At 37.9% G+C, this 23332-nt stretch overlaps 1 long non-coding RNA gene across 13 annotated transcripts in view; it reads left to right on the plus strand.

Moving 5' to 3' along the window:
* Positions 1–13072: 13072 nt before the first annotated feature.
* The window catches only part of LOC137861858 (uncharacterized), a 535363-nt gene continuing 525103 nt past the window's right edge, over positions 13073–23332 (plus strand). For all 13 annotated transcript variants that reach the window (XR_011099892.1, XR_011099897.1, XR_011099895.1 and 10 more), the window contains exon 1: positions 13073–13200. This is a non-coding gene — a long non-coding RNA (uncharacterized lncRNA). The remainder of the gene's footprint in view (positions 13201–23332) is intronic.

Genomic DNA, 23332 nt, shown 5'->3' on the forward strand with positions numbered 1-23332 from the left:
GGAATTTGGCTTTTCAGTCATGTATGTCACTTATAAATGTAGGCTTCTTTATTTTGCAGTTCTGAAATGGCAAAGGAGATATGTTTAAATATGAAGGAAAGAACTGAAGGAACTGTTGACCAAAACAAGATATGTGCTCATCTTAGTATTGCATTTTGCTGTAGGTTATGTTTGCATTTTCTGCTCTGTGTAAATATTTTCCTTATCTTTTTCCTTGAAGTTCTTATTTTTTAAATTTATTAAATGTTTCTTAAAGGTATTTGATGCTACAGTGATGACTAATAATCTTTTCTCTGGGAATGTTCCCTGCCTCCTAAATTAGAAACTAATTCCTGAATGTGTTCTAGCACAGCTGTCAAAGAAAGCTAATGAAAATATTTAGTTTCAAGAAATGCTTAAGCAGCTGCAAAATCACTTGCAGGATATTCCCCAGCCCGTGTGTATAGCCTGTTCTTAGACTTGCCATGTTTTGCCCTTAATGTGTGATGTAGTTTATCCTATGGCTTGTCTGGGACACTAACAATCCAGCTTATTCTTTGTCTGGCCTTTCCACTATTTATTCTCTTGGCAACTTTGAGCTTTGTCTTTAACCTTTTTCCTGTCTCTTTATTGTTGCTGAGCAGCACAAAGCCAAGGATTCAGGTTTTTTTAGCAGGATCACATAGGTAAAATCACTTCACTTCCTTTCCAATTTTAAAACCTACCAATGGCTACTTCCATACAGATCTGAGATACTAAGATGTGTTGCTCAGTTCTTATAGCTGTATAATTGTACTATACAGATGCTACAACACTTTAATCAAGAAATCTTGTGTTCTCAAAGTTGTAATGATGAGATTTATATTCCACAAATCATGTTGTATTGGTATTTCATTTAATTATGAGGCCCATATCATTGTTACTTCAATGCTTGCTGTAAGGCTGGCAGGCTTATAGTTGTCCAGGTTATTCATTTGATTTGCAAACAGAAACAAAGCCTGACAGTACTAGGACTTTTTTTTCCTCCCTTTGGAATTTGCAGTTATTCCAAATCTACATCCTAGATCTGGAAAAATGCTACACACACACACACACACAGAGCTTAATGAAAATAACTCAAAAAAAAAAAGTTTCTGCATAACTTCTCCTGATGTGACTTGATTAGAGGAGCAATCAATGCTGCAAGGTGCCTGTTTCTTATTGCAAGGTAAGGGAGAGCTGAAATAAGTCTAGCCTTTTTTATATGGAAATAAATAATGATGTCTATATATGTTGTCAAAATGATAATTCTACATTGCAACAGGCTTGTTAGCAGCACTATGTTGTTATGTCAGATTTTTTTTTTCTTCCGGTGCCAAGGAATTTTGTCAGCTGGCTGGAAGCTTTTTAAGGCAACATTTTGCCTCATTTACTGATGTGTAGTGTCTTTTTTTTCCCTGCAAGCATAAAATCTGTTGGAAACATACAAACACTGGGGATTAAAATGGAAACTGATCTGAAACTGGTAGGTTCATCTTTTATAGGCCAGACATGATTTCTGCATGGTGCAATTTGAAACAGTGTGATGCGGGGCTCTTCTTTTTGTCTGTTTACTGATAAAATGAAAGCATAATTTTCAGAATTTCTGAGAAGGAGGAATTTTCAACATCTTTGTTTTAAAACTGCTTTAGAACAAACAAACAAATAAAAAATGGTAATATAAATCATTTGTTAATATGATGGTGGCAGTAAGTGGAGTTGAAAGATCTGTATTTTGACATATTATTTTTGATGTGAGCGTTCTGGGTTATCCATCTATTTTCTAAATGATCTGCCTTGTTTTTAAGGGTGGATTATGGATTCTTAAAAACTTTTTGCTTTATTTGGAAGTCAACTTTTTAGAGTGATATCTAACCTAGTTAAGGGAGGATCAAGAGTTATACAAGTAATAAAGGTATTGATCAACACCAAGGAAGGTAAGGAGGGCAGGAGTTAGCTGAGCCTATTCTTGTACCAGTCAGTAATTATGTGTCTTCTGCGTCTAGAAACCAGCAGCACATCCCATCCTATCTTTGTTTCTAGTTAGCTGTGAGTGTAGTGATGTGAGAAGGAATTTTATAGACTGCACTTGTTGCAAAGACTTACAAAACCTTGAAAGTCTGAGCTAAGGGCTGAGGAGCTGGTGTAATAAATGGTCTGCCTGGATGATCCCTTGTGAGTTCCACTCTCTATAAGCAGCAGTTGGTGACAGCCTGGATGTAAGAAGGTTTCCTTAGCAGATGACTGAGGGTGATCAAATCTGCTATTACAGCTTCTGGTGACTTGCCTGGTGGAGTTTAGTCTTACTTTCCAGTGTACCTATAGCCAGGGTAGCTGCAGCAGCTGAGCAACCAACTGCTTTAATAGCTGGTGCCCTGTGTTGGTCCTGTTAGTTCACATTCGTATGTGAGCTAGCAGTTTTAAAGCTACAGATGTGCTCTGTGGGTAGATGTAAAAATGACACTGTAAACAGGTGTAATTGTTGCCATTGAAAGTAGTACACCTGCATCTGCTAAGGCAAGATCTGCAAAAAATATTTTGTGTAGGCATCTTAGTTCAATGTGGCTTGAAAGCGTGCTTTTAATAGTACCCCTTTGACTCCACGGAGTTGAAGGGGTTGGAAGGGACCTCGAAAGGTCATTGGGTCCAACCTTCAATCTTCCTCTTTCATTAAAAATCTTATTCAGAGTACAACAACTATCACAATTTGGGATTTTTGTAATAGAAAGCCAAAAGCTTTGGCTGAACCTGCAACTATAACACAATTACAGAATTTTATTGTATTGACCTAATTCATTTAAAAATATATCCTTGACTGAGCAGTCTGCTCTAGATGACACCTGTTGGTTTTTAAGTTTATTAAAAAGAAAGGATGAAAGAAAGTAAAATGGAGAAGGTTAGCAATTTTGATAGGTCGGGGGTTGGGTAGTATGTAACCAACCACTGTATTGGTCCCCTGGGGGTGGAAAGAGAAATGAAGGAGAAGGAAGTCAGTGTGTGTGTTGAGCAGGTACCATTTCAATGCTGCTCCTAGCACCGCTGTCCAAATACTTGTAATATTGCAAATACCTCTGGGAGACTAAGCTCGCATCCCTGAGATATGTAACAGGTGAGATCTTGGGGAAACTCAAAAAGGTGCTTTTCCAGGTTGTGTGCAGGGAACAGGCTGGTGGTGTTGGACTTCTCATTGCTCAGCAGTGCAAAGCTCCTCAACTCAGAGTTCCTCCTTATGTCCTGGATAAGCAGATTTCTCACTTTACTGGGTGAACCAACTATCCAGTTTCAGTAGCTGTCTGCTGTCTAGCACAAGTAGTTGCTCTTTCCTCATTTTTACATGTGAGGCTGTGGATTACACAGAAATATCAACAAAGCGTTAAAACTACTTTCAGCTTCTTAGTTGTGTTGTTTCTAGCTGCTTTGGACTGACTCTTGTGATTGACTACTGCCCTGTGGGGCTCCACAGGCAGGTTTCATCATCTGCTGACCACAGTACTTGTGTCACACTGTGTGATGCATTTGTGTGATTTTTGGTAAATGACCAGGCCATTTTAACCAACTCTAGTAGGCCTTAATCTGTCAGCAGACAAATAAAACTTAAAAGCAGCGATAGAACACAAGTACCACTTTACTGAGAGTTCTCAAAGTCTTTCAGATCTTCCCTTCAAAAGCTTACTTCAAAATAAGCACTTCTGTTCAAACGCTTCTCCAGGTTTGGTGTGCTTGTTTAATGGAGTGAAGCATGTTTGTCACAGGTATTTATCACATTAGCACATTCTTGACCCTCTGAGTCTCCCCATGGGGCTATTTTTAAAGGAAGTGCTATTCCCTGGTAACGCCCACAGCTCATTGCAGCTTGGGAGAGAAATACCACAGGTTCAAGTTTGTCTTTGGCTGGCAGATTACCTTCTATCTGAACTGAAGTGGGCTAATGCTCAGTGCTTCTAAAGCTTTCCAAAACCCTTTTTTGATATTCTGAAACAGAAGGTACTCTGCAGAGTATCTGACCCTGTACTGTCCTTCCACCCAATTTATTTCTCCGGGGGGGTAAATAGCTGTGACTAATGTTGCCATGTTAAGTGGCAGGGTATTATGATGTCTCAGTTTCCCCCGCTGAGGTTAGAGATGGCAGCACTGGAAGGAACAACAGTCCAAACAGCCTCCAGTCTGGATCTCCTGCTGCACTCTTCACCCTGCAGCACAGTTGGGATTGGTGCAACACCTGCATATGATCTAGCAAGTGAAAGCCCTTAAAGATAGATTAAATATAGGTAAGATTTGACTCAGGACTGAAGGGAGTAGATATATCACAGGCTACTCTACTTCTGTAAGATGCCAAAATATGTTTAAGCTGCCCTCTGTGCAGAAAGTGACACTGCTATTCATGTCCATAATCAGCTGTATCCAAATAGGATTATGTATGTATACAACTATGATTAAAGAAATCTTAGTCCACAGCACATAAATGCTCCTAAGGAAATTTCCCTTCAGGCGGTTATCAAAGGAAATGGCTCAGCTCTCCCAGGCAGTGGACCATGTGCACTGGATCTGGCCAGGCTTGGCATATCCAGCTGGTTACTGATGAGGGGAGCTGGTGCTGTGGTCATGTCCCATGGCAGTCACCTGCTGCTGAACATCTCTGGAGGAGGTGAAGAGGAATGATCATTTCACCAGGACAAGGTTTAATGTTTAAGAGAAGGGAAGGAAGCTCGGCTCCCCTTACACAAGGAACACATCTGAACTGATCATATACATGTACATTCCATAGAGGGTTACTTGCTGTACAGAGTCCTGTAGTGTTTAATTTCTATTTTAAATACCAAGAGAGTTTAAATTGATGGTTTAGACTACCCAGTTAACAACTGAACATTTGAAACTGTTCTCTCCTCAGCCCATAGATTCCACCCTGCAACAGTTCTGGAGATTTTGACAGTTTATTTCTTGCATACAATTTCCTCAAGAAAACATAAGAACATTTTGCACAGACTGTGTACATCAGAAACTTCTCCCCTTACAACCGTTTCCAACTCTTGTACCTCAGCACATTAATCTTCAATCCAGTGTGTTACTTAGCAAATATTCGCACAAGCTGTAATCCTAACCACTAGTTTCCTCTGTCTTTGAAGCATGTTCCATGTTTATTTTCTTAATTATTTCTCCACTTTATTCACTTATTTTGCCCTTTTCCTGTAGTTTTCTTGCCAGTTTTCAGATGTTGATAAAATAGTGAGCTGAAACCATTATGGAAGCAGCCTTCCCAGTCCCCGAGTCAGATTGATGCATTAAAGGGAGTGACCATTGGCCACCACCATGTCAGATGGCATTGAAGAAACAGAAGATCATGTTTGCACAAATATATTCCATGCTTCCTTTCTGTTTTTTTTTTTTTTTTTCCCCATGTTTTTTCTAAGAAAAAGATATGTAAGAAGCAAAACAAAGGAAAAAAAAGCCCAACCCAAGCTAAAAACCAATAAACAAACAAAACTAAAAACCACTACACCTCTTGGTGATAGTTTTCCTCTTTCACAAACACAGTTTTGCCCTACCTGCTCTCTGAGCCACGTGACTGACACAGACAGTATTTTCATGCTGTGCAATTAGAAAATAAACTTAGCTCAGGCTGTCCTGTGATATTTCCTTGAACAAATGAATTCCTGTCTCCTTTCTGTCACCTCACTGCTGTGCCTTCCAGCTCTTCAAGGTCCTTGAGTAATGGCCAGTTCTGCACTCTGCTTTCATCTCTTCCCCGTGTAGGTTTTCATGTGAATCTCTTTCTTCTGCAGGCTGACATTGTTGTTATTTTCTCTTCAAATTTCCTCTCTAAAGCACACTCCTATTTTTCTTTAAGGCCATTCTAATATGGTGCAAATGGTAAAAAGGATTTTATTTTTTCATGTGTGAGATGAAACCAGCCAGCACTGCTTACTTTCTCAGAAGCAGATGATGTTTGCAGGCCTGGCAGCACTCTCGTAAGTGAAACTACAGCTTGTGCCACGTGGGTCAGAAAACTAAATCTAATTTACTGTATTCACTTGTAATGAGCTGAGTAATTGTAAGTGTGCCCAAGGGAAAATTCTGAAGGAAATGTAATCTGTCTTACCTGTGATGTTGTTTGCTTTCTTACTTCATCAGTTTTTAGTTTCATAAGAGATGCATAAATGAGTCAAGGCAGAGTTTAATTGTATATTAAAGAAAGCAAACAAAAAAACTGAACAAAGCAGATCCAAGCCGACATTCACCACCAGCAATGGAAATTACACACATCTATTCCTTACAGCTATTTTACAGCAGAAATAAAGCCAGTTGTGTTCAGGGTAGGAATAGCCAAAGAGTACTGAAAGAGAGAGTCTGCATTATGGATACATCTGTATTTTCCTACAAGAAGTCAGCTTGGGAATGCATCCAAAGATGATTAAAGCTGCTCTACTAAATAATGAACTACGTAAACTAACTGCGAATATGTGAAAATTCTTTTGAATTTAAGAGGAAGCCATCCTTCTTTTTAAAGTACATTTCTCTATGCTTCAACTGGAAGACTGGGTCCTCAATTCTTCTTCACTTGTTTACTCTGAGCATTTAACTTCATGCCATGTGAAGTTCATGTAAACAAAAGAACAAAAAACAACAAACAAACCAAAACCCACCAACCCTTCCTTTTTTTCCCGGTAGACTGGAAGCTGGCAATGTTGTGCCAATTTTCAAGAAGGGTCAGAAAGAAGACCCTAGCAATTACAGGCCTGTCAGTCTCACGTCAGTGCCTGGTAAAATCATGGAGAAGATGGTTCTCGAACTTATTGAGGCGCACCTGGGGTACAAAGCAGTCATTGGTCCCAGCCAGCATGGGTTTGTGAAGGGTAGGTCCTGCCTAACTGACCTGATTTCCTTTTATGATAAGATCACCCGTATGGTGGACCAAGGGAAACCAGCTGATGTGATTTTTTTGGACTTCAGCAAGGCTTTTGACACGGTTTCCCATAGGATCCTACTGGACAAAATGTCCACCATACAGCTCAATAAAAACATCATACGATGGGTGAGCAATTGGCTAACGGGCAGGGCCCAAAGGGTTATGGTGAATGGGGCTGTGTCAGGCTGGCGGGCGGTCACCAGTGGGGTCCCTCAAGGCTCCATTTTAGGGCTGGTACTTTTCAATATTTTTATAAACGATCTGGATGTAGGAATAGAAGGTATTTTGAGCAAGTTTGCTGATGACACCAAACTTGGAGGAGTTGTGGACTCTGTTGAGGGTGGAAAGGCCTTGCAGAGGGATCTGGATAGGTTGGAGAGCTGGGCGATCGCCAACCGCATGAAGTTCAATAAGAGCAAATGCCGGGTCCTGCACCTGGGACGGGGAAACCCTGGCTGCACGTACAGACTGGGCAATGAGACGCTGGAGAGCAGCCTAGAAGAGAGGGATCTGGGGGTCGTGGTAGACAGCAAGTTGAATATGAGCCAGCAGTGTGCCCTGGCAGCCAGGAGGGCCAACCGTGTCCTGGGGTGCATCAAGCACGGCATCGCTAGTAGGTCAAGGGAGGTGATTGTCCCGCACTACTCTGCGCTGGTGCGGCCTCACCTCGAGTACTGTGTGCAGTTCTGGGCACCACAGTATAAAAAGGACATGAAACTGTTGGAGAGTGTCCAGAGGAGGGCTACGAAGACGGTGAAAGGCCTGGAGGGGAAGACGTACGAGGAACGGCTGAGGGCACTGGGCCTGTTCAGCCTGGAGAAGAGGAGGCTGAGGGGAGACCTCATCGCAGTCTACAACTTCCTCGTAAGGGGGTGTCGAGAGGCAGGAGACCTTTTCTCCATTAACACCAGCGACAGGACCCGCGGGAACGGGGTTAAGCTGAGGCAGGGGAAATTTAGGCTTGACATCAGGAGGGGGTTCTTCACAGAGAGGGTGGTTGCACACTGGAACAGGCTCCCCAGGGAAGTGGTCACTGCACCGAGCCTGTCTGAATTTAAGAAGAGATTGGACTGTGCACTTAGTCACATGGTCTGAACTTTTGGGTAGACCTGTGCGGTGTCAAGAGTTGGACTTGGTGATCCTTAAGGGTCCCTTCCAACTCAGGATATTCTATGATTCTATGATTCTATGATTCCTTTTTTTGTTTCTGAGTTCCACGTCATGATAAGAAGCTGACAATCTTCAATGCTTATTTTAGAAACAGAACTGTAAGGAAAGATGCATTAAAATTTATCCAAAGTCTGGTGGATTTGGTGGCAGATGGCATCACAAGGCAGGCATGTCTTGTATTAACTATAGATCCCAGTGCATTGATACCAGACAAAAAGCAAGATAAAGACATACAGAAAAATAATAAGGTACTGCAAGCCTAGATCTTGCTTGGAAAGACAGACAGTCTTTGACCTTAAAATGGGATGGCAGGAGTTGCTGAAGGCACTTGTTCTACTTGCGTCTAACTGCTTTTCTTGGTCTTTAAAGTACTTACTTATCTCATGCTATGTGACTAAGGGGAAACGCACTGCACAACACATGACTACCTCAAGCACATACCATTCCAGTATGTCTGCCTTATGTTCCATTTCCATTCTTAGAGTGGTTTTGTAAGCAACCGTGTTATTCTCTGTAGTATTGCATTCTGTAGCAATGCATTGCTTCCCAGTTGTGAAGCTTTGCGTCTTCTTTGGATGTGAAGAAACAAGCCGGTAATTTTCTTGTGATGGGTAGAGTCTTGATGATTTTAATTAAAATAATTAAATCCAGAGAGAGCAGCTGAATTAATCCGATTTAGGTTGTTATATCAGCGTATCTGTTTACATGGACATTCTATTATAATAATTTTTATTCTGGCTCTTCGACCATCTACACCAGGCTTACACTTGCTGTATGCTGAATAGTAAAGTGGTAAAGTAAATGAATTTCTTCTACTTTTTAAATTGCAATTGCTTCCCAATCAATAAAGAATTTGCTTAAAAAAATTAAAAAATGCACAGATGAACATTGACTTTTGTTGCTTCCCATTAGGTATATGAAATACTTATATCTTTACTCCTAATGACAAATCAATTTCATCATTTTAATGCAAGCTAAATCCTACTGGTTGAGAATGTTATTTTCCTGTTTTCAAGTTTGAACATCTTTTGTATTTGTCTTCCTTCACTGAGTGCAATTTGAACAAACCAATAATTATTTTGTTAGCAGTGTACAGAATTTTCGTTGTCTATATTGCTATTTTAGTGGGAAGACTTGTCTGAAATTACTTAAATATTATGGGGGAATTATAGGAGAGGCATGGAGGAAATTATCTTTCACTCTGATAAATGTGTACTATAGTACATAAAATGCTGTGATAGAAACTTTGATGAGACCGATAATCTGTATAAGGGCCCTTTGTTATAGTGAAATACAACTTCCCAGCCTAATACCAAAAATAGCTAACGGGGAAAGCATTCTCAGAATCTACCTTGCATTATGTTTCATAGGGAGTTTCAATTCCTAGAATATAACTGCATTATAGGTTGGATAGTGAGCTTAAATTAGGATGTACATTCTTATAACAAGGAAATGTACTCTCTTAGTTTTGCTACTTTAATAATGCTATTTCAACGTGACTTTGTATAATATTGTTAATTCTGTTCTGTACATATCTGCCATTGGTTGCTACCAATACCATTTGTCAAAATTTCCTCCATACATGATGCATTTAAAGAAAAACTGTAGGGGAAATGCTGTTGATTTTTTTTTTTTTTTTTTTTTTTAATTTTAAATTGTGTTGTCTTTGTCTTCATAGCATAAATTTCTTCTTCCATATGTAAGTCAGATCCATTTCTAGACCAACATTCCAAGTACCATAACAGCAGGGTACTAGAAACATCCACATACCAAGTAAGGATGAGGAAGAAGGGTGGGGAACTGACAGAAGGATATATACTTTAAAAATCTTTTGTTTCGTTACTGGAAATGATGTGCTAGTTGTAAATAAGAGGTGTTACCAACTGCTGCACTTTATAAGGTGGGGTGGCTTACACAAATGACCTTGATCAAGAGCATGCAGTGAAGATGTCTCTCACTCCTGCACTGGCAGAGATGAGTTTCCTTCAGCAGAAGGGTGCTAGTGGGTGTGGAAAGCACTAAAGCTGTTTATGAGAAACTGGTTCAGAACAGTCCAATAATCTCCCAAATGCCAGCCAGGTAGGACCCATCATAGGCATACTCTGAATGTAGTACCAAATACAAATTGTATTTGCCCTCTAAAAGAAACAAAACTTTCAAAGAGCGTTACTTTCAAACCATTCATCATCATGTTTGTGTCAAATGTTTAAATATTTTTGTTAGTATGATTTTTAGGAAATATAAAATTTCATGAAAAACATTGCAATTTTTCATTTCCAGCTCTAGTAAATAAAAGTCCATTGGAAATGTACTGAATGGATTTTTGCCACTAGCATCTATTTCTTTTGTTTTCCCTCTGTGACATTTGTGGAATAGTGTATTACTATACACTTAGATTATTCTAAAATTCTCTGTATTTTTCCTTAAATACCTAATCTTTTTCCCTCTAAAAGGATGACCCCTACAATTTAAACTCATATAGCCTAAGGGGTTATACTCGGTAATATTATTTATGATGAATATATTTATGCTCAGATAAATATATAAATGTTTATTCAGGGTGGAAACTAATCAAATAACTAATAAAGAAAAAATAACCCCAGGTGTTTTAACAGAAAGCCAGGCAAAAGACTTCCAAGATTATTTTAGAAGGCACAAATGCAATGTTGTTTAGTAGAAATCAGGTTTTTATTTTTATTTTTTTGTGGCAATGTTAACTATTAGGGTCATAATTAGGGAAAAGAATTGGTGTTTTCAAATGGAATAGGAAAAAATAGATTTTAACAGAATTCCCATAGTACCTCACTAAAGAGATAGACAAAACAGTCAGACCAGACTAACAAGCACTTAGGGAAAAAAATTAATCAGCAGAAAGCAGGCTGCTTTGTCTCCTTAGCTATAGACATAATCAATGAATGCTCTTTTGTTTATCAATGGAAGTTGGGTATGGTTTGGTTAGGGAGATGATGAACTTCTTCAGAGACAGGACTTCTTGAGTCCTTCACAGGACTGTGATGGTTCATGCTCTTGCTAACCAGAGCAGCAAGACAACCTTTTGACCTGTGTACTAGTTTAATTTCTTTAAAAAAGAAATACAAGCAATTAAATGAGAGATGATGAGATTATTAACAATCAGTGAGATGCTTACCTGGAAAATGTGTCAGCAAGTGGTAAGAACAAAACAAGCCCAAACCCAACAACATAACAAAGTTACAACCCTGGATGTGCAGAAAATTAAAACTGGAGTGTGAGCTGCCCCAAAAGCTGTTTTGGAGAGTGTTTTATCTAACTTTTTACTAAATCCATTGCTGTAAATAAAGCTAAGCCTGGTATACTTTTTTCTCTATTCTAAATCTTTTTTCTCTATTCTAAATTTTATATCTCAATACTTCAGCTGAAGGTTTAAAAAACCTTTAAAAAAACCTTCTCATTAGTTTTTTTTTTTTTTTTTTTTTTTTGGTAACGTGCAATGTTTTAAATCTGAAAAGAGGTTAGTTAAAACTGCATTTTAATTTCAGTAGGCAAATAGCTGTAACTTTCCAATTTTGATTCTTATATGTAGGCAGAAGGATCTAGAACTAGATCAGTTATATCTGGCTGATTATTGCATGTTCTGAGCACATTCCTAAGGTTTCAGGCTGTAGATGGCCCTTTAGAAGGACTTTTATTTTCCCTAAGCTCTGTGATTATACAATAATATTTTTGATTTTGGAAAATATTTACCATTTAAGATAAATGAAATTTATCATGTTTTACAAATGAATTTAATGCTGGCGGATGAGTTTGACTGACAGTCCTATGGTCAGAATGCTCTATTTCACATCCCAGAACAGATACACCAGCAAGTAATGATGTGCTGTAACTTAAAAATTCATAGTGAAAATTCAGTGTCTTGCTTTATTAATACTAGTCAGGTATTACATCTGTTCTGCTAATGCAGCCAGTAAAGCACACGTCTCTCCTGTGATACGGTGACTTCTTTTTATTAAGGTGGAGATCTGTGTACATATAAAATGTGATTACATAAACAATTTGTATAGCTTTTGCCTGAAATTTCTGTAAAACGCACTTACTGCAGCTGGTAACTATAGCAACAGGCAAAGGAGGCTCGTTTAAATTTGTTAGTTCACTCTGGGAGAGGCTTTATATTTTGTTGTCTTTTCCTTCAGATAGGCCACATGCTGGTGTAGCATCCCCACACAATTTACATCTCACATAAATCAGGGCATTGGGAGGTACAGCATGTTCCTCTCACGTAAATCACGTACCTGCGTGCTCGGCTGTGGCACTTCCCGATTCCTCTGAGCTACATCGGTCATGTTTTGTGTGTGAGGCTGTAAAGATGATGTCATGAGCACTCGTACTTTATTTGTCCTACTTCCCTCTTCTAACATGTGTCTTGCTTATTTATTAAAAAATATTTTTTTAAAGGCATGCTCTAACTCAAGGTGAAAACATCAGGAAATGTGGGTGGACATAAAAAGTACAGTATCCTGCCAAGCTAGACAGCTTTATATATCAAAATACAGTTAGGTCTTTCAAGTTATTGCACAGAAGTGGAAGCCATACCAACATGCTGCACAGAGTAAATGTCATTAGCTGAAATAGGATGTCTGCTGAAATAGAAAACTAGTAAAGAGTATGTGTAGGGTAAGTTCTAATGGAAGAAGAGACTGAAAATAAGTGAACGATAGCTACATTCATCACAGACTTGTGTTGAACCTTATTCCTGGTAAGTATTTAGCTACTGAAAACAGCTGGTTCACAGCAAGAGAAAGATCTTCACAAAGCTGTTGTCCACCAGTGGTCCCTGTTATACTTGTAACTGTGGACAAGTAAACGGGACAGGCTCTGCAGGCTTTGAAGTTCCTACAAAATATGAGAAGCCATGATGATTACAGATGTTTTCTTTCTTGTGTGTAGGTTAGATTTGCATAAGCACTCAGCTGAAATAAATCACACCTGTAGCCAAATGACCCAAAGTCTTTATTTGGGTAAGGATTTAACAGCAACAGCAGACCTGAAGCAGCCATACCTTCTCTGTTCTGTATGACTCTGCTGTTTGCCTGCTAGAAACGAGCATCTGAGAACATCCCGCTGGATGCTGCCAGAGATGGTAATTCACTTAGGTATGTCATCTGCATACAATGCAATGAAAAGTAGCTTAAAATTAGGTAACAAAAAGGTACATTTACTACATATAAAGTCAGTCATATATGATCTTTCTGATTTTCCAAGAGTCTGTGGAAAGTTTCAGTTTCCCCCATCTGTCTCAAGTCCCTTCTTCTGCACCTACAACAGGGTATGGATGCTGCAGAAGCCTTGAAGTCTTTGCAATCTTAGTTTTCTCCTTAATTGTGATAACATTTAATCATAGTGCATTAGATTGATTTGAATTGATTTGATTTTTTTTTTTTTTTTATTTTATTACTGCTATCTGGTTAGGGGAAAAACATCATAATGGCAACACAGAATGGTAACCAAAATATTATTCCGCAGAATTTGTGCTCTAGCAGATGTTTCTCTTACATAAGTGCTGCAATCAGTACAAAGAATAAGGAGCTATGTGGCTTTTGTGCTGAAATGTGCATGGGAGGCTTTTTCATTTTATTAAAAAAAAAAAAAAAAAAAGTAGCCAAGTAGCCTGTGAGACTCAAATCCAACTCAGCACTGTGATTCAGAAGAGTGTCAGGTGAATGATTCCTCCTGGATGACCTTGCTCATTCATAAAAAGAACAGGAGTAATTTTCTTCTTCAATAGAAAATCTAGTGTTTTCCTAAAATTCATCTTGTGATTATGATATATGATCTATACTTTCCTGAAGCGAATTCATTGGAAGTCAAGTCTATGACATTTCTCGAAAGAGTACAAATAGCACAAGCAGTTGTCCTGTACTCCATGCTAGCAAGTAAAAACTTGTAGCCAGCAGCTCAGCTGTTTTGTTTCTGGTAGGTCTAGGTTCAACTCTCTCTTCTTTTAGTTTCTTTCTCTGCTGTTGCAGCATCTTTTCTACTCAAAAAGAGTAAGCCAGGAGCAATTTATTTCTTCTCTGTCTTTATCCTTTTAAACTTTCTACTTTAATGTTCCAACAAGCATGTTAGTCTTTTCAGATTTTTCCTGTACCTGATGTACCTAAATTATATTATCTGCCGCAGTGTTCTGAGCTATTTACACTTCGTGTTTTGTCACAGTTTCCTAGCAGATATGTGCATGACCTCTCTTCTCTAGGTGCACTACAGTCCACCATATACCATCTTGTGGCACACTGCACTTTCCCTATGTTCTTGGTTGTTATTTTGGTATTTTTCACTATCATTTGGAATTATTTTACCAACGTTAGGCTAAATCTTTCTCTGGAATTCAAGCATGTCAGTTTTTAATGGTCTCAATTATTGAACTATTCTTTGAGCTCTGGAATAATAAATATCTCTCTCATATTTCATTCACCATGTCACTCACCCCTGTGAAAATGTATTTAGGTCTCAGGGATGTGCTCCAAATACTTTCATGAATGTTAAGGCAAACAACTTATTCAGGCCTTCAGCAACACCAGCCTTATCTGTCACTATTAGTGTATTCATGCTCCTTAATGACCCCGTCGACTTCTTTTTTTTTTCTGGCTGCTTGCTTCTTTTTCATGTTTATCATTACTCATTTTGAAAAATGTCCTTTGTATTTGCATTTTGATGAATATTCTTATCATTCCTAAAGCACTCAACTAGCTGTGATCAAAACCAGCACTAACCAATTTTATTATCTTGTTAATATTACTTAAACAATCAGGTTTCTGGAACCAAGCTATCAGCTGTGCTGTTGTTTTTTTCTTTTATTATAGACATTACATTTTCTAAGTTTTTTATTTTTCAGTTCATTTCAGTACTATTTCTGTTATTCTCAGGTATGTGATCCGAATCACCAAAGACTCACATCGTTTAGAAGTACTGTTTCTTAAAAGTGTATTCTCAGATAATCCATACCATCAAAAAATCAGTAGCACATAATGGGCATCAGTGTTAGTACATTCTCCCCAGGAAATCCATCATGGAGAAATTTAGAATTTTCTTTATATTTATGCAGAAAAATCACCATTACTTATCCTTGGAGTGTAGGGCTATATGAATAAAAGCTGATGGTCACATGAAGAAGCTGTTTCTAGGCTGTTAGATGTCTTTTACGACCACTTACTGTGTTTCTCATTTAAAAAACAGGCTTGCTTTTAGCTGTGGTAGTGCACTGAAAGCATAGCACAGCTCGTTGCTAAGCAGAATGTGCACCTCAGTTCTATGAGAAAGTGCAAGTAAAGTATCTGTGAGCTTTAACCTCCCCCAGACATGTATTAAATCAAAAATATAAGAGTTAAAATATAATTAAAAATTCTGAAATGAAGTTCTTTTTGTAGTCTTGGTGCCTGGATCTTTGCTTTGTGGTTTCTATAAAGGTTTATGTATTTTACCTCCTGAGGTGCTACAGTGCGAGTTTTGCTTAAGATAACAAATACTGGTATTGTGGCAAATGCCATTGAATGCAGCTGTTAGCATGCCAGTCATTTGCTGTATTATTTTCTCTTTCCAAAGAAAGCATTCATTTCCTCGTCATACAGCTTTCTTTTGAGGTTTTGATTGTTTGCATTACAGTTGGATCCCTAACTTCAGTACTTAAAATAGACAAGACTGATAAAGGGGAAGTGAAGGGGTAAATGGCAAATCATAAACAGAGAGAGAGGGACAGTGGTTTTCCCAAGGTCACACAAAATGACTGTAGAAGAACTGGGATCAGTCTAATCATCCTTTATTCAGTCCCTATTTTCTGGACAAGAGCATTTTGGTATCAATACATGACACAAGTGTTTCTATCTGTGATGATTTTATTATCCATAAAGAATTAACATCTTACTGAAAAAAAAAAAATTTACTAAATTTTGTGACCGATTTACTTGCTTCTTTAAACTGAATTCAGCTTTGTCAACAGAAGTGTATGGACTTCTCAGTACTTGTTTCAATGGATGAATTATTTGAAGTATTTGCCTGTATCAAATCCAAAATGGCTACCAATGGCAGTACCTTAAATAACCTGCTCTTTCAGTGCTCTGAAGTTATGCTCCAGGCCTCTTAATCTTATTCTAGTTTATGAAGATAGTTTGTAAATTGACTTTTTTTTTTTTTTTTCCCATGTGGAAATTTTAAGTCTTCATCAGGAAAACAGAAACAAAAAAGGCATACATACATTTCAATGGTGTAGATAACTCCTTTTCTGGGTAGCTTGACTTCCACATTAATGCCTATTAAACTTGCTTCAGCTGGGAAACATTACTTTATTTTGAAGTTCTGTCACATGCTTAATGTTTTGTCAGTAAGATTACTGCAATATCTCACGCCATCTGTCACATTCCCTTCTCTCAGCAGGGACTCTTTTCCAGTTTAAATTTATGAAGTCTAAACCCTTAACATGAAAGAGTACCATTCTTGGGCTTTTTGCTGCTTGGGCAGCAGGCTATGCTAAAGAAAAAGGAACATTGTATAAGATTTTGGGGGGTTATTGGTTTTAAATTTGAACACAAAACTTTCTAAAAATACCAGATAGTACAATAGTCTTTGACGTATTCTTGGTTTCTGGACTGCTGTTGTTGTTTGCCACAATACAATTTGTGTGTTCTGAAGAGCAGTTGCTGCCTTCCTTGTTCTTGCTTCTAAGAACTATTTCCACATGCAAATACTTTTTGAGAATGATATTCATGCAGTGCATGGGAGTTAAATTACAATACCAAGTGTACAGTGTCTGGCATGCGTGCTGCATAGTAATAGCTGATTCTGCCTAGTGACTGCTGAAAAGACTGGCATCCCTACAAGTCACTGGATACTGCAGCTGCATTTCTGTGTGCTACAGAACTCTCTTGTAGGAGGTAGGAAACTGTCAAAATGCTTTGACAATTAACTTAAGAAGATGTTTGTCTTCACCCAAAATCTTTATGCTGGTGTAATGTAATTTCTACTGGCACAGGATAGTTAACCTAATATTCCTGGCCAAATTCCAGCTGAGATAAAATGTCATCAGACCTAAAACTTCCTTGCACAACCAGTTTGAAAAAAGTGCTTCCTTCCAGTTTGGTGCAAACACATATTGCACTACTGATGTAATAGCTGTCATCAGTGTTCTCTCATACTGCTATGAATCCAGCTAAGTTTTGGCATGTCATTCATTTCTTAACACCCCTATATTCTTAACACCCCTTTATCCCCAAAAGGCAGTGGAGTATCAAGAATGTATCAGTCAAATTAAATACCTATGCTTCTGTTGCAATTCATTAAATATTCTTTCTGAAAACAAGTAATGTTTGCAAAACATTTCTTTAAGACACGCTTTTGTGTAGATTTAAAAGCTAATAGATTTCTTTGTATACAAAAATATGAGGAATGAAATTATTTGAGAGTGAGAATCTTTCCCAAAGCTGGGCTAAGATCTTCATCTAGCAATTGGATTATAGTTAAGCAAGTGCATTTCTTCTGAAGGCTTTGACAAACATTGCACTGATTAATTTTGTTTGAATAACCCTTCTGTTATGTTTCAGTAATTCTGGAGTATTAGTGTGTGGGAACATTAGGAATCAAAACATGCTCCTTTTCCCCTAGCACTGGCTTCAATTCATGCCTTTCGTGTTTGTATCCAGGAATATCTTTGGAGGGTTTAAATAGCTGCAGTCTGAGCTCTGTGAATCACTGGAGGAGAAATGAAGACAAGCAAATGAATATTTAACAAACTTGTAGACTTGTAGCAGTGTGGAAACAATTTCACAGGTGTTTATTGTTGTGCCTTCAGCAGCTAGTGAGATATACATCAGTACTTACAATCTATTCTGCAAGGACTAATCAGAGTGTAACAAGGCTACTGTTTATTTCACTTAAAGTATTGTATTACTCAGTCCTTTGCATCCACCTGTAAACAGCTTTGTAAAACAAACTTTTTTTTTTTTTTATAGCAAGTTATACAAATTCTGTTCATTTGCTTACTTATGTTGGAAGTGATTTCCTTGAGCATGAATTTTCCTGCAAAGCAGAATAAAACCCATGTTCATAACCAACACATGTATTTTTGAAAATCCTGTGTTTTATTTTTGATTTATTTTTTAATGTATTGGAATGTAGTTGTGAGGAATGTCATGTCTACTGTGAGAGTTTGTCATGTCTCAGTTGTGAATCTGGTATTCCACAGCTCTTTAATTTTATGCATTTGCCTGTGGTTAGAAACAAAACTAAGTTTGAAATGGAGTTAGGAAATTTCAAATGGACAGCTTTGTGGGCAGTCCTGATTTTTCAGCTTTTAATATCAATAGTGTGTTTTGAATCTGGGCCTATAGAAGAAAAGACATGTTTTTGGAGACTCTCGTAAACTACGTAGATCAAAGGCAGAACTTAAGTTTCCGTTAGCAGGGTAAGTAACAGAGGCATGTGTTTTAGCTCCAATTTAAATGACTTGTGAATTTGCTCCGTATTCTAGCAAATGTTGCTGCTCTTACAGCTCTAGCTGATTACAAACTGAGAAGTCCTTAACCTGGTTCTGAGGTAGCTCTTCTCAATGCTGGTTCTTTCTCTATTTGATTCCAGCAGCTGCAGCTATGCAACTGGGACTGCCCATACAGATTTTCTTTCATGTGCTAAAGAATTTGACAATCCATGAGAAAGTCTTCGCTGTTAGACAGGACTACAGGCAGACAGAGAGGTGCCAGAAAACTTAGTTTGGGAGGCTTCAGGAGTAAAAATGACTAAGTCTGGTTCTGACTTGTGCTAGATTGTGCTTTTTGTCAAAAGTACTTGTTAGGCGCGGGTAATTATCAATTCAGAATTAGAGTTAAATTAAAGAGTTAAACTTTAAATGGAACTTCTACTGGGAAGGTGAACTTAGACTCCTGTATTATTTAGAAAAACAACTTTGCCTTTGAAATTTGTGACGTTTGTCTCAATGTTCTTTGTGATTAAGGATGGCTGCATAAAAAGAATTTATGCTTTCATTATCATGTTTCACTCCCAATTGAAACAACCTTCCCATATGGACTATTTGAGTTAAAAGAGGTAATACACCTTACAACAAATTCTATGTGTACTATTCAAAGCCTGAAATATATTTGCACAAAATACCTATTTTCAAAATAGAAGTACTATCTGGTATAGAGCTGAAATCCTTTGCTTACAAAAGCTTAAGTTAGGCTATGCTTAACCTTTGTATTCATACAGTGAGCAGAGAAGGGAGCAAATTTTGTTAGTTTCTGTTTTGCTTTATTTCCATTTATCCTCATTTCAGTTGTGGTTCAGTATGGGGTTTTGCACAACCAGTATCTTCATATCTAGGATGTATGCTCAGACACATGGCCGAGGCAGCCACTTGCAGCACTAAGCACCCATCTCTGTTGGAATGCAAAAAGGGGTGCCTGTCTGCTGTGCTTCATGTGCTACTAAACTAGCCATTCATGTAGGTGCAATTATTCTGCCAGCCAATCTGACCAACAGGCCAGAAATTGGAGTGTCATGCATAGTGAATAATCAAGGACCTCCCTAGCATTGCCTTTTTTTCCCTTACCAGCCTCAGGACATACAGCATCAGGAGAAAAAATATTCCTAAGTTCCACATCTATTTGTGTCCTAGAATCACATGTATTGAGGTTGTATTTAAAAATGTTATCATTCACATAATGGAAATATAGGTTCTATCATTATTTTTAGTTAAATTAACTGATTTGTTTGAAATTGTAGAGTTTGAAATACCTTGCAGCATGTACATGCATCATATAAAAACTGAAGCATTGTGACCAGCAGGGTATGTTCAACTGTGTTAAATCTTAGACAGAAAGACACCTGCGGATTACTTTTCTGCATAGTGAACTGCCATTCAACGAGACACTGCATAAGAAACACAAGTGAGTATTAAGTCCTAGAGAGGTTTTTATGTATAGCAGTATATTTTTAGTTGCAAATTTTCATTATATTGTCAAAAACCACAACACGTTAAATGACAATGGTGATACGTAGTGATGCGACTGCTAATATTTAATACAAGATTTTTCTTACACTGGATACTTAAAGCCTCTGTCTATGGACAGTTAATCTGCATTAGCTCTACTTAAGAAAAGAGGATCAGTCAAACAACAATCTGTTTTAATTATAATCAACTTAGTAAAGCTAAGAGCACCTTACAGGGGCAGGCCTCCATCATATTCTGAACTGCACGCATACAAAGCAAAGACAAGTCAATGCCAACAAATCAGAGAGAAACGTCCTTTCCTGCAGAGGAATATAAAGTAAATAGCTTTTAAAGAACAATCTTGAGTTAAAGCTCTGATATCCAGACAGGATTAGCTCACGACAGATGGATTTATTGGAGGACTAATAAGGCCCAATATTTTTTTTTGCATATTTTGGTCATGTGGTGCAGTGATAGGGGCAAGCATTCCCACCTCTTCCCTTGGAGTTCCAGTAGTTTTGTTGCAGTCACTTGTATACCTTCCAGTATTGGCACTGCAATGTACCAAAGATAACAGTACAAATTCTTTCTCAGCTTCCTACTGCCTTGGACTGTTGGAATATCTTTTGCCTTTCCATGACAGAGAAAGACATATGCTTCACTAGTATCCTGATTTATGCCAAGAAGTCAATTTTCTGTGCTTCTTCAATGTGTGGTGTGTAAGAGAAATAAAGAAGTTTGTTCCTCTTTCCTTTGTGCCAAAGTGTTGATTCCTGGGTTCCAATGCACCTCCAGTTAACTGGCCCAGCATCAGCAGCTCTCCCAGAGTTACAAACGTTTTGGTAGCTGCCATTTCCAGCTGAGAGCTGTAAGAATGTTGGCTGAAAAAGTGACAGGAACTTCCAGGGTGAAATGACTCTGCATGCATGTTATTTTATGTGCTTTGTAAAACCACACGAGTCCTGGCAAGCTGCACAGACGAACCTGGTTTAATTAATGCTATCTGTAATATCTCATTCTATTTTTTCAGCCTATTCTTGATATTCATTAGGTTGAGATCATGAAAAAGAAGTGTGTAGTTGCATCATACAATTGGTTGCATGTGGAAGGAATCTGGGATGTTAAGTAGCTGTGTTCGTGGTCTGCTGAAGCTTTACATGGATTGGAAGACAGCATAATTTGCTGAGAGGGTATTTTGCTGGTGCCAAAATAACAAAGTGATAAAACACCTAATACCAATCTCAAGCTGGTGAGTTTTGTGCTACTGAAATCAAGGGATAATATCTACCCCTGTACACAAGGGTATTGAGTTGCTTACAGACCCAAACAGCGAAATACTGCAGTTTGTGCATGCATGTATGTATTTGTTTATTTAAAACTAGGGTCATGTCTACATTAAAGAAATACTGGAAAATTTCTCAAATGGAAACTCACCTTGCAGTAATGTTTTCTGTTTTTAAACTGAAACTAATTTTACTGAGGAAAGTGTTCTTGCTGGCTGTGGCTACAAGGTTCTGTAAAGTTATTAATACTCTTTGCATTTTATTTATTATTATTTTTTTTTATTATGTTAACAAGAACTTTGAACTTAGGCTTCTGTGTGCAGAAGAAGGACTTTTGAAGAAGTTAGAACATGTTTTAATCAATTGGCTACTGTAGGTAATTATGAAAAATATTTGCACAGGCAGTGAGCTATGTTTTTTTTTTTTTTTTTTTTTTTTAATATATTTTTGTATATTTAATAGGCTTAGTGTTTAGGCTCCCTGCCCAGGTTTGGAAGAGGAAGAGCTATCCTGAAGCTTGCAAATGCAGTATGCCTTGTTGTATGTTCTCTTGTTACAGGATTTTGCCTTTGGCTCAGTTTCAGGTTCAAACAAACTTGAAGGAGTAAAATAAATGCTAAGATAAACTTCTTGAAGTCATTGGAATTATATCAGGAGTCCTTATTAGGTCTTTTTAAATTTGGCTTGATATTCTTATCAAAATCGTACTCAGGTTTCTCTTTCAGAAAATTGGTGGTCCTTAGTTTCCCAGGCAGCTAATGACAGTAAGAGGTGTTCAGACTTGCTTAGGCTCAGTTGCAGATAATTTTGATGCTGAGCCTCTCGTTCTGTTTTTAAACATTTATATAACGACAGCAACTTTAAAAATAATCTGTAATAAGTTTTGTGACCATCACAGAGATGATACCATCTGAGTCTTGAAGTGCTTAGAGCTTTGTAGTGACTGTCTGATGTAGCTCTACTACATACTGTCAGTGAACTGTTACAGGAGATGTACTACTTATATAGCAATAAGCAAGCCAGGTAGATTTATTTTTTGGCTTCATATGAAGTTTTTCTGTAATTCCAGAAATATTCCTAAGTGAAACTACTATAGGATGACTTCATTATTTGGCTTTGGGACAACCCAAGTAGAGAAGGCTGCCAAGCCTATTGTTTGGCAGTGCTCACCGTTTTTATGTTTCATCATCAAAGCTAGATCTTTGTTACATGAGTAAGTTTTGTAGAATAATGTGTAATTTGTAAGGTGGGAGTTTAGTTGCACTACTGGAAAACTGCTTTTCCCCTTGGTAATGTGATGTTAATTACTGAAGACACAGATGAATACTTTGTATGTGCATAGGACTGTGAAAGCATTAATAAATAACATCTCTAGTGATCAACTGACAGAATGGCAAATACGTAGGTGTTACAGTGAACAGATGGATTCTCTGTCAGTCAGGTTCACTCTGGCAGTAAAAGGGTCAAATGTGTCTTACACTATTTTCTTATAGAGAAATGTCTTCCTGCTTCCCTCAAGTAATGAATAAAGAACTAAGTGATTATGACAGTGTCTTTTCTTTCTCCTTCATTCCTGGGCTTTGGGAACTGAACAACATTTTATTACTTTTAGGGGCTGCTGAAAGGTAAATATTGTGAAACCTCAGGCAGGGAAAAAAATCTCCCATTCCCTAAAGAAAAGCAGAAAAGCTGTATGGATAGAGATCTTATAACCTGAAAACCCATTTCAAGGTCAATTTTTTGCTTTACATGAAATGTGCCAAGCCATTGTGTCCTTAGGAGTTTTATGTTCTTTCTGAAAACAGCAATAACTGAAAACTTGAAGGGATTTGCAAAATCTTTCCATGCCAGTTGTTTGTTGTGGAATTTGTTTGCCTTGTTTTTTTAACTCTGTTATATTTGATAAATAGCTGCAGAGATAAAATTCGGAGAGGCTTTTCTGAAATGGTCTAGCTGCAGGACTGCCTGATAAAGTGGAGTTCTGCACAGGCTGTTGTTAATTTTCACTTTCTCATTTTAAAGGACATG

Source organism: Anas acuta, chromosome 10 (genome assembly GCF_963932015.1).
Source record: "Anas acuta chromosome 10, bAnaAcu1.1, whole genome shotgun sequence".
In the NCBI taxonomy this organism is placed as follows: domain Eukaryota; kingdom Metazoa; phylum Chordata; class Aves; order Anseriformes; family Anatidae; genus Anas; species Anas acuta.